The sequence below is a fragment of the Mirounga leonina genome, unplaced genomic scaffold (assembly GCF_011800145.1).
Source record: "Mirounga leonina isolate KUSES-001 unplaced genomic scaffold, KU_Mleo_1.0 Mir_53, whole genome shotgun sequence".
In the NCBI taxonomy this organism is placed as follows: domain Eukaryota; kingdom Metazoa; phylum Chordata; class Mammalia; order Carnivora; family Phocidae; genus Mirounga; species Mirounga leonina.
Window position 1 is genome coordinate 36,508,560 of NW_023270807.1, and position 9,879 is coordinate 36,518,438.

The 9,879-nt window shown below is 40.7% G+C and overlaps 1 long non-coding RNA gene across 1 annotated transcript in view; it reads right to left on the reverse strand.

Moving 5' to 3' along the window:
* Window positions 1-1,048: 1,048 nt before the first annotated feature.
* LOC118001524 overlaps window positions 1,049-9,879 on the reverse strand; it is a 25,252-nt gene continuing 16,421 nt past the window's right edge. Inside the window, exon 2 of the long non-coding RNA XR_004676714.1 lies at window positions 1,049-6,853. This is a non-coding gene — a long non-coding RNA (uncharacterized LOC118001524). The remainder of the gene's footprint in view (window positions 6,854-9,879) is intronic.

Here is a 9,879-nt window from a genome sequence, read left to right on the forward strand (position 1 = left end):
TCCCAAATAACAAATACGAGGTAGAAGTTTACTTATCTTACACTTAAAAGCCTAAATTCAGAGCTGGGTGATTACATCATGTCAAGGCCCCAAATTCTTTCTAGCATTTTGCTCTGCCATCTTTGGGGTTTTTCCTCATTAACATGGTCCAAAATAGCTTACCCCCATGTCAACACTCAAGACAAAGAAAGGACACAACCAACCCTGAAAGGAAGTAACCTAAAAACTGCCCACATCACTTGATCTTATGTACCATTGGTCAGGACTTAGTTACATAGCTAGCCATGCCTGACTTTGAGAGAAGCTGGGGAAAGAGACCAACTAAAAAGTAGGGATTCTACTATCAGAAAGGAGAAGAAAGAAATTATTTCAAAAATAGCTTTATACATGGCAGGCACTAAACATGTGAATTTAATCACTTTTTTATTTTATCTATTATAATATCACCTCTAAATATTCTAAAACTAAGGTTTATTTCCTAAAATTATTTGTCCTATACAGTTTAAAGAACCACATGTTATATTTGTCTTTTTCTATCTACCCAATCATGATATAGTAGAAATCAAACTATTTGATTTTTCAAACTTGTAAAATTCAATGATTTATTAAAGTATCCCTAAGATTTCTTCAAGATAAAATGTCTATGCATGTATGCTATGTAACACATATTCTACTTACCGTACGTAGTTGAGAAATGAGGTATATTAATGTAGTTGTCAGGTATCAATGTTATGGTGAATTATTTATTTCCAAATAACCAGTCATACAGTTCCTAGACAGCCCTTCTTTATTAAAAAACAAAACAAAAAACAAAACAAAAACCCAGATGAAAATACTCAAAATATTGTGATCTTTTCCAGTCTGTTCAGACATATTAAACCACAAGGTGGCAGTCGTAGAGAAAGTTCTCTTTTATTTCTCAGGCTAAATAAACCACTGTTTGGACAAATATTACCAAGTATTGTTTTTTTTCTCCTTCAGTTTCACATGTATGTTCCAACCTGTTACAGAAAAAGGAATAACATTTTTTGTTTGTGTGTGTCGAAAAAAAAAAAGGGACGAAACCTAACACTTTGGTAATTGTTCAAGTGTAAATTTAGAATATCTCAATACCACAAATATATGCAAAATGTTCATGCATGGGATGTTCGTGCAGTCATAGAAGACATAAACTCAAAAATTTCAAATTCCTCATACTTCCCATATTTATGTTTAATCAGCAGTACTTCAGCAGCTTAAAACTTCTCTGCTCTTTTCAAAAGCAGTAATTTTATAATCCATATATTCGGTTACTACTTAACCTGTAATGGATAGTGATTTCCTTAATGTAGAAACAATATTTATTACTGAGTGTAATGTGTATTTCATAGACTAAAGTAGCAAAGTATTTACCCTTTCGAAGAATTTATAGCTGTATTCTAATTGAGTCCAAGGAGCAAAAAAATAAACAAACATATCCATTTCTATTAACAAAGACAACTGAGAGTCATTTGAGAATGTGGATAGTTTTTAGGCATTATATAAGCAAAAGGCTAAAACTCTGAGATATCAATCAGCTATGGGATTTCATCTTAAAGTTTACATGATATAATAGAGATAAAAATCAAAGCACATTGACATAGTTAAAGATGACATATAATCTAAGTTTGGGAAAGCTGTTTTTCCTGAATGCCCATTAGAATTGCTCCTGAATGATAATCACCAAAAATGCAGTTAATCACTCCTTACTTCCTCTACCAGCGGCATGGGCCCTGCCCATACAGAGGCCTGTCTCAGCTCCACATGTCCCCAAATGACTTAATTAGGTCCTGGGCTTATGATTACTCTCTGGATCACAACGTGGGCCAATCCTCTCCCTCCCTGTTATACTCTGCGCTGGACTGGGAATGTCAGCTTTGGGCTGCAGGTGTGGTCCTGCCGTGCCTGGTCAACATGGTCACCTGAGAACTTTTGGGCTTTCAAGAGCTGGGTGCTCCCTGCACACGTCGGAGGCTTTGGTCTGCGGTTGGTGCTTGCCTAGCGCTGCCCTGGTGGCTGGGGGTCTGTGGTCCCATAAACACAGGGGCCGTCCCTGACCCTGCTGCCTCCACTTCAGCTGACACGGGGTGTCCTCTTCCTTCGCCTCCCCTCCATGTGCAGTTTCCCGCTCTCTATTTAAGGAGCTGCAAAGTTTTCTTCTGAAAGGTCCTATTTTTCTGAAGATCCTGTTCCTTAGTTCCCTGCCAGCCACCATGTGTCTGATCCAGGTCCACCTGCTTGCCATTGCCCTGGTCCCCTCCATCCACCGTGGGCCCGCTCCTGCTGCTCCATGCCAACTTGAATGCAAGGCATTTACTCTACTTCACCAGAAATCCAAGTACATGTAATATATTATTTCAGTTACTGTTTTTACATAGCAAATCATCTTTGGCAGCTTTGTCCTGTGTCAGCTTATCTAAGCTGAAACTCTCTTCCCTAGCTCGTTCTGAGCTAGTTTAGTCCCAAGAGGCATTTCCATGAGGTTAGGAAGGTGGGAATGAAGCAGCGGCCATGACTGTGCATGGAAGGTCAGCATACGGTTAGGTGCTATTGTAGGGTTTCCATTGTGTGGATCTGCTGGCTTATCTTGTTCCTGCAAGACAACAGCTAAGCCCGCTCGTGCAGCATCCTCCAGATAGCCTCATTTAGTTCCATGGTAACGTTCCCCTGCATGTCACCCACATGTCCGAGGCTTGGAAGAGATGAGAGACCAAAGCAGTTTCCAGGTTGTTCTTGAGGTTCCCAGCTCATTCTCACGGATTCCTTTTTGTTCTTGCTCCTCCGCTGCCTTCTTCATCCCTGTCCCACCATACGCTTTACATCCATTTGTCTTTCTCAACTGTCTGTCCTAATGACCCTAGGCTCTAGCTCAGATTCAGAAGCAACAAGCATGTATAAAAAATGTAATAAGTTCTTATGATACTGTAAGGTCGATGTCTTTAGCAAATCCATTATTTTTTATATCATTTCTACTAGTTCTCCCTCTTGAATCAAACCCTGACTGATAAATGAGTTGGTACTAGAAGTGGTTCCAGAGGAATCTAATCTTAAGAATGAATTCTCTGGATGGGTTCTGAGATATCTGGAATTTGTTCTCTAATTTGGTTAGACTTAAGTGCATTAATGACCCTTTTCTAGGGTATAGGTAAGTAACACTGGTGTTCCATGGCATGCAATAGAAAAAAAAATGTATTTAAATTATCATCTTTAGGTACTTGTAATCAAATGCATATAAATATCTTATGTTAAAGTTACGTGATTGATTGAGAAGGAGTAGGATCTTGCTGATGTAAAGGGATCATATGGTTGTATTTGATGAAGCTACAGTCCTTGAATTCACATATTTTTGAGTCTTCTTTTCGAGTAGAAGCAACTTTTCCTCCCCTATGTGAGGATATTTGTTTCCTTGTATCTAAAGACACTCAAGTGGACTTTCCTGAGGTAGTTACTTTGCAAAAAGTACTAATCTTCCTCACGACCTACCTTCATTAATTCTCACTGCTTTGAAACCTATAACCAGACCCAGTCCCAGTAGAATTCATGAGGCACAGAGTGTGATTAGTGAGAAGGTATGACATACATTAAAAAAACTGCACACTATTTGCCCATTTATTTCTACAGAAGTCTGAAGCACAATGTGGGAATGGATCCTAGTGGTGTGAGATAGGGGTTGAAGGAATACAAAATTGGATCCAGCCAAATTTATTGAAATTTATTTACTAAGCAGAACTTTTCAATGCTTGCATTAGCTTAACAGCTTACATGGTTGCTTGTTTCAAACCTGGACTTGTGCATGGCCTACACTAAAAGAGGTTGAAGGGCCAGCCAGACTTCCTTGCTATACTGAATAGGAAAGTACCCAAAGGAGTCATCAGGTTGCTAGTGTGGATTTATCACACAAGATATATTTGTCCTCGCCCTCAATAGATTCTCCAGGAGAGTAAATTTTCTTCACTAAGTGTCTGAGAAATACATTCAAGAGAGGAGTCCTAGCATTCTTGAGGAGCTCTGGGGTAGGTATTCTCTGTAGGCCATGGATATCATCCTCTGTAGGATGATAGAGGGCTGGACTCTCAGAATTCACTGGAGATGATAACATTCTAGGTTTGCAGAAGTGGCATCACCTAATTGTGAAAGACAATGTAGATATGGTAACCATAATAGTTAACAGGTCTGCGGCAGTAATCAGAATGACCTGACTAATAAAGCTCTTTGGCTTTGGTTAGTTATGATGCTCCTAGAAGTAGAATAAATGGGTGCCTACTAAGGCCTTGACAAATTTCGAAGCTTGAGCCATTAGCACCCAGAGACTCCTGAATGAGGGGGAGGCTAGGTCCCCTTGACAAATTACCCTGCTCTCAGCCAAAAATTATACTGTAAATATTCCTCCTCACCTTCCTTAAAGAAACTGAATCCATTTGCCAGGATGACTATGCACTGAAGAAGGGAAATAATCAGACATTTTAGGAATTGTTGGACAATGGCTCTGAACTGAATTTAATTCCTAGTCACCCAAAATGCTACTGTGGTCCATCAGTCAGAGAAGGGGCTTATGGATGTGAGGTGATCAGTGAAGTTTTGGATTGAGTCCATCTCACTGTGGGCTCAGTGGGTTTCTGAATTAACCTTATAGTTACGACCCCAATGTGGAATTCATTATTAGATTAGACCATGCTGTCAGCTGTCTGAATCTTCATACTGTTTCTCTGGCCTGTGGAGTGAAAGCCATTATGGGCAAGGAAAGACACCCTCAAACCATTACAGCTGTCTAGTTGGCAAACTTTTACTGTAAAGGGCCCATAAATTAGTAAATATGTTAGGCTTTGTGGGTCACACGTAGTCTCTGTTTCTTCTTTTTCTCCTCCTCCTCTTTCTTCTTCCTCCTCCCCTTCTCCTTCGCCTCTTCTTCCTCTTTCTTTTTCTTCTCTCCTTTTCCTCCTTCTTTTCTTTCTCTTCCCCTCCTCCTCCTCACCCCCACTCCTCCTTATCTTCTTTTCCCTCCTTCATCTTCTCCTCCTCCTTCTTCTTCTCCTTAATCCTTTGAAAATGTAAAAATAGGTATATGTTCTTAGCCTGTGGGCTGGATAAAAAGAGACCAAAGATTACATTTAAGCCACGGGCCGTAGTGTATCAACCCTTGCTCAGTGAACTGAGCCATGCCAAGTTATCTCTGCCAAGGTGAAGGATAGGTTGCTGCATCTGATTCCTCCTACCACTAAGAAAGAGGCATAATACTTGGTGTGCTTTTTTAGATTTTGAAGGAAGCATATATCTCATTTGGGCATACTACTCTGACTAGTTATCTAGTAAAACAAAAAGCTGCCAGTTTTGAGTGGGGCCCAGAAAAGTAAAAGGTCAAAGGCAAGGGGTCCAGGCTGCCACGCAAGCTTCTCTGCTCCTTGGGCCATGAGTTAATGGATCCAGTGGTACTCAAATAACTTGTGGGAGGAAGGGATCCATAGCCCTTCCTCCAGCACTGCTCCCTCTTGTTCTGCACTTATGGCTTCATGGAGTGTACCCTTTGATGGTTGACTGAAGAAGAAGAGAATTCTGCACCAGATGCTGGCACTAGCAGAACCTGAACAGCAGCAGCACCACAAGCCTGCCCTCAAGTCCTTCAGGTGGCTTCCAAGTGCTGTGGTGGAAGAAAATCCTCTCAGTGGGCAGAGCTTTAGGCATTGCACCTGGTGCTTCACTTTTCCTTGTGGAAAAGCTTGCCAGAGTTATAAATATACAATACTTTATGATCAGGGGTTAATAGTTTGGTCCCCTGCCATCTGACCTCTCTTTCCTGCTAGCTTTTTTCCATCCTTATTCCTCTCAACATCCCTCTGTCCCTTCCTTTCTTTCCTCTGAACCCTATACGGTAACTCCGTTCTTTTTGATTAACCTCAGCGTCATCTGACTCTCAGGCTCCAGACTTTTGTTTCTCCCATGATCAAATGCAGTCTTGAAAGGAGCCTATTTCTCCCTACATAGCAATAATGTCTACTAAAGAAATGCAAATTTCTCCAGCTTAGATGCATATGCGAATGAGAGAACAATGGCTTTAATGTCCTACCTATGCTGCTTTTTCTGCAGGGTTGATACATTCAGCTGCAGCATGACCTTCATAGGTTCTGAGCTAGAGAGCGACAAAGACAGCAAGAAGGAACTATTTGTCCATCTTGCTCTGTTTAAAAAGAAGTATTGCGATGTGTGTCAGAGTCTCCAAGACCATTCTCAGACGGGATGGTTCACTAGGAAGACTTAGCGGAATCCAAAACTATTATACTCACAGTTATCATTTGTTACAGTGAGAGAAATACAGATTAAAATCAACAAAGGGAAAAGGCTCATGGGGCAAAGTACAGAAGAAGTACAGAAAGCTTTCAGGTGACCCATCAGAGGAGTTGTACAGAGTGCTCTGAATTCTCCCACCGATCATGTGTGACCACAAATGCAAAGTGTTGCCAACCAGGAAAGCTCCCCCAAACCTTGATGTTCAGGGTTTTTATCAGAGGCCAGTCACAAAGGCATGCAACACTTATGTGACTGATCTCAGTTTCTCAGACTCTAACCTCCATGCAAAGACAGGTGTTACCATAAATCATATTATTAACATAAATTGTCTAGTCAAACCTCTACAGTGTGGCCCAAGCCTCAGACTTACAAACGTACTTATGAAACAGAACATTCCAAGGCTCAGAGCTCAGCTCCCTGGAGTTGGTCAAGGGCTAGTCTTGAAAACAAGTCTTTCTTGGAAATACAGGGATTTGAGAGACTCAGCTTTGTTGAGTTAATCCTCTCCTGCCCGCTGGGTATTCACACTGGGACTTCTGACTCGAAGGTGTCCCTGTTCAGCAAGAAAAGCCAAAGAAGGAAAAACAGCATTAGACAGGGATTATAGGGTAGGAATCAAGGGCTCTAGCTTTGATTTAACAGCCTGACTGTGCCACTTTCATCTTTGACAGTGGAGAAGTTGTTGAACTTCACTGTTGTTACTTTTATTTCTCATTTGTAGAATGGGGATAATTGGAATATCTACCTCGAAGATTTATTGTGAGGATTAAATAACCTAACTTATATAAAATACCACATTAAGTGCTCAATAAGTCTTAGCCATGGCCAAATCAAACATGGTGGCTAAATGGAAATTCCACAGACCTTTACCCTCCTATAGGCTCTGTCCTTTCCCACAGTAGGCTCCTTCGTGCGGTAGCTCACCGCCATCTGAATATTGATATATGGCCAGATAACAGGCATGGGAAAGGCTGCTATGCTGATGTTTACTGTGTTTGTAAGTGCAAGGATTTTTTGAAAGTGTGGTTTCACAGGTTGGGTTCTGTGAAAAGCAGACTCTAGGAGACGGGAGCATGCAAGAGTTTTATTAGAGAATGCTCTTTCAGTCAATATTTGGGGAAAGGAAGGGAAGGGGAGGGGAGGGGAGGGGAGGGGAGGGGAGGGGAGGGAAGGGAAGGGAAGGGAAGGGAAGGGAAGGGAAGGGAAGGGAAGGAGACCAGATCCTGTCCTCGGAGGAGCTGAGGTGTGAGGCAGTTTCAGTGAAGCTGCTGCTACTAGCAGCTTTAAAGCTGAGATACCCCTAACAGATTTGTCCCAAGTTGAGGTGAAGGAGGCCAGGAATTTGCATCCCTGTGTCAATCCAACTACTGAATTTCGCCCACTCTGGGAGGGGCACATCTTTGGTTGAGGCAGCTGTCTTCTGCTGAGACTATGATTACAGTTGCCTGGCAGGTAAAGGCAGGTGGGCTTCATGGGCGTGCAGACCCCATGCACAGAAGAGTCCAATATTTGTGTTAATTCTCTACTGCCACCACCTTGAAATTCTTAATAATATTTGAACAAGGGGCCAGGCCCCTCATTTTCATTTTGCACGGGATCCCACAAATTACAGAGTTGGTCCCAGCTAGGGGCTGTCTGTTGGTAGCACTCTCAGTAGCTGGGATAATAAGTCTACCTCTGAAGGGGGATTTGTGTGGCATATCACAGCAGCGCCAGCTTCTAGTATGGGAATAGAGAGGACCGCTTCTAAGAAAAAATTGAATACTTTAAACAAATAGGATAATTAAACTCATTAGAGAAAAAAGGTTCAATTTCTTTCCTATAAATTAAGTTCTGTGTCATTCTCTGGCTTCCTGAAAAAGATCTGAGATTTTAAGTTATCATGTGCCTAGTTGATTGACTGTATAGAGCTTAAAACTTAAGTAAACAACAACAACAAATAGGCATTTTATACATCCTGAAGTCTGTGTTAGAGACTGTGGCCTTGTGCCAGTCAGTTGATTGGCTTAAGATCAGCACAGTGAGAAAGCAGACACTGGGGAAGAAAAGCAGGCATTTCCTTTTCCTGGGTAGTCAACTTGCTGGGGATTGTTTTACATTGTTCAATATGGGGAGAGTAGACCAAAAAAAAAAAAAAGGAGAAGGAGAAGAAAAAGAACTAAGGATACTTTTTTCCAGATGCTCAGCTTTGAATTGAGTTTGAATTTTGATGTTTCTTCTGTTTTCTTCAGAAAATTTTTCTGGAAAGTGCTATAAATTTAAGATACTGGTTTATGATCTTCATTACAAAAAATGAACAAAATGAGATCTCCTAAATATCTTCTCAGTAAATATATATTCTGTGACTTGATGTATGGAAAATTTACCAAAATTTGTCATTAAGGAGATTTTCAACAAATCCATTTTACCACTGATTTCTGTTTGCCAATTGTTTAATCTCTTGTTTTGAGAAAGGACCATGACATGAATGTTTATAATAATCAAATACCAGTCTTCATTCAGGCTAAAATCCTTTATTCAATATCTAATTCAGGCATATCTAATCTTTTTGCTGTTGAGATACAACATTGTTGTGGTTGTGGTGATTGTTGTTTTAATACTAATCACAACCAGAATATAATATGTTGGTTAATTTTAAAAATAAATTTGATGTTGAAAATCATTGAGATTTTGAAAACCCACACTAAGTAATAGGTGACAGTCTGAGATGGCTCAAAAATTGGACCTGAGAATGATTTATGGCTTAACTACTGTAACTTTCATGAAAATTCGCCTGACCCTAAGAGCTTAGAGATAACCTGTCCTCTGATGTCAGGGAGAATAAAGAAAGCAATAAAGCAAGCAGTGGAGCTCATGTAATTAGGGGTAAAAAATGAAATACAAGACAGTGTCAAGGACCACAGAAGGAGGCATTACAGTGGGATGGGTCCAAGAACAGACGCTAGAGTCAGGTTGCCTGGGTTCAAATCCCAGCTCTACCTCTTTGTGATGATGGTGGTTTAGGGCTAATTATGGCTTTGTCCTCCATTAAGTCTTCGTTTTCTTAGGTATAAATAGTGGTGATATTTATTTCGTGGATTATTAGGAGCGTTAAATGGATTAACATGCATAAAGTACTTAGAATAGCACTTAACAGGGGCGCCTGGGTGGCTCAGTCGGTTGGGCGACTGCCTTCGGCCCAGGTCATGATCCTGGAGTCCCAGGATCGAGTCCCGCATCAGGCTCCCTGCTCAGCAGGGAGTCTGCTTCTCCCTCTGACCCTCCCCCCCTCTCATGCTCTCTCTCTATCTCGTTCTCTCTCTCAAGTAAATAAATAAAATCTTAAAAAAAAAAAAAGAACACTTAACATATAATTAGTGTTTTGGGTTTTTTTTGTTTTTGTTTTTGTTTGTTTTTCCTTTTATTGAGGTATAATTGACAAATAGAATTATAATAAAGGGTACAATGTAATGACTTGATAACATACACATTGTGAAAAGAGTCTCTTCATCCAGTTAATTAATACATCCATCACTTCACATGTTTACTTCTCTTCCTTTCCTTTCCTTTCCTTTCCTTTCCTTTCCTTTCCTTTCCTTT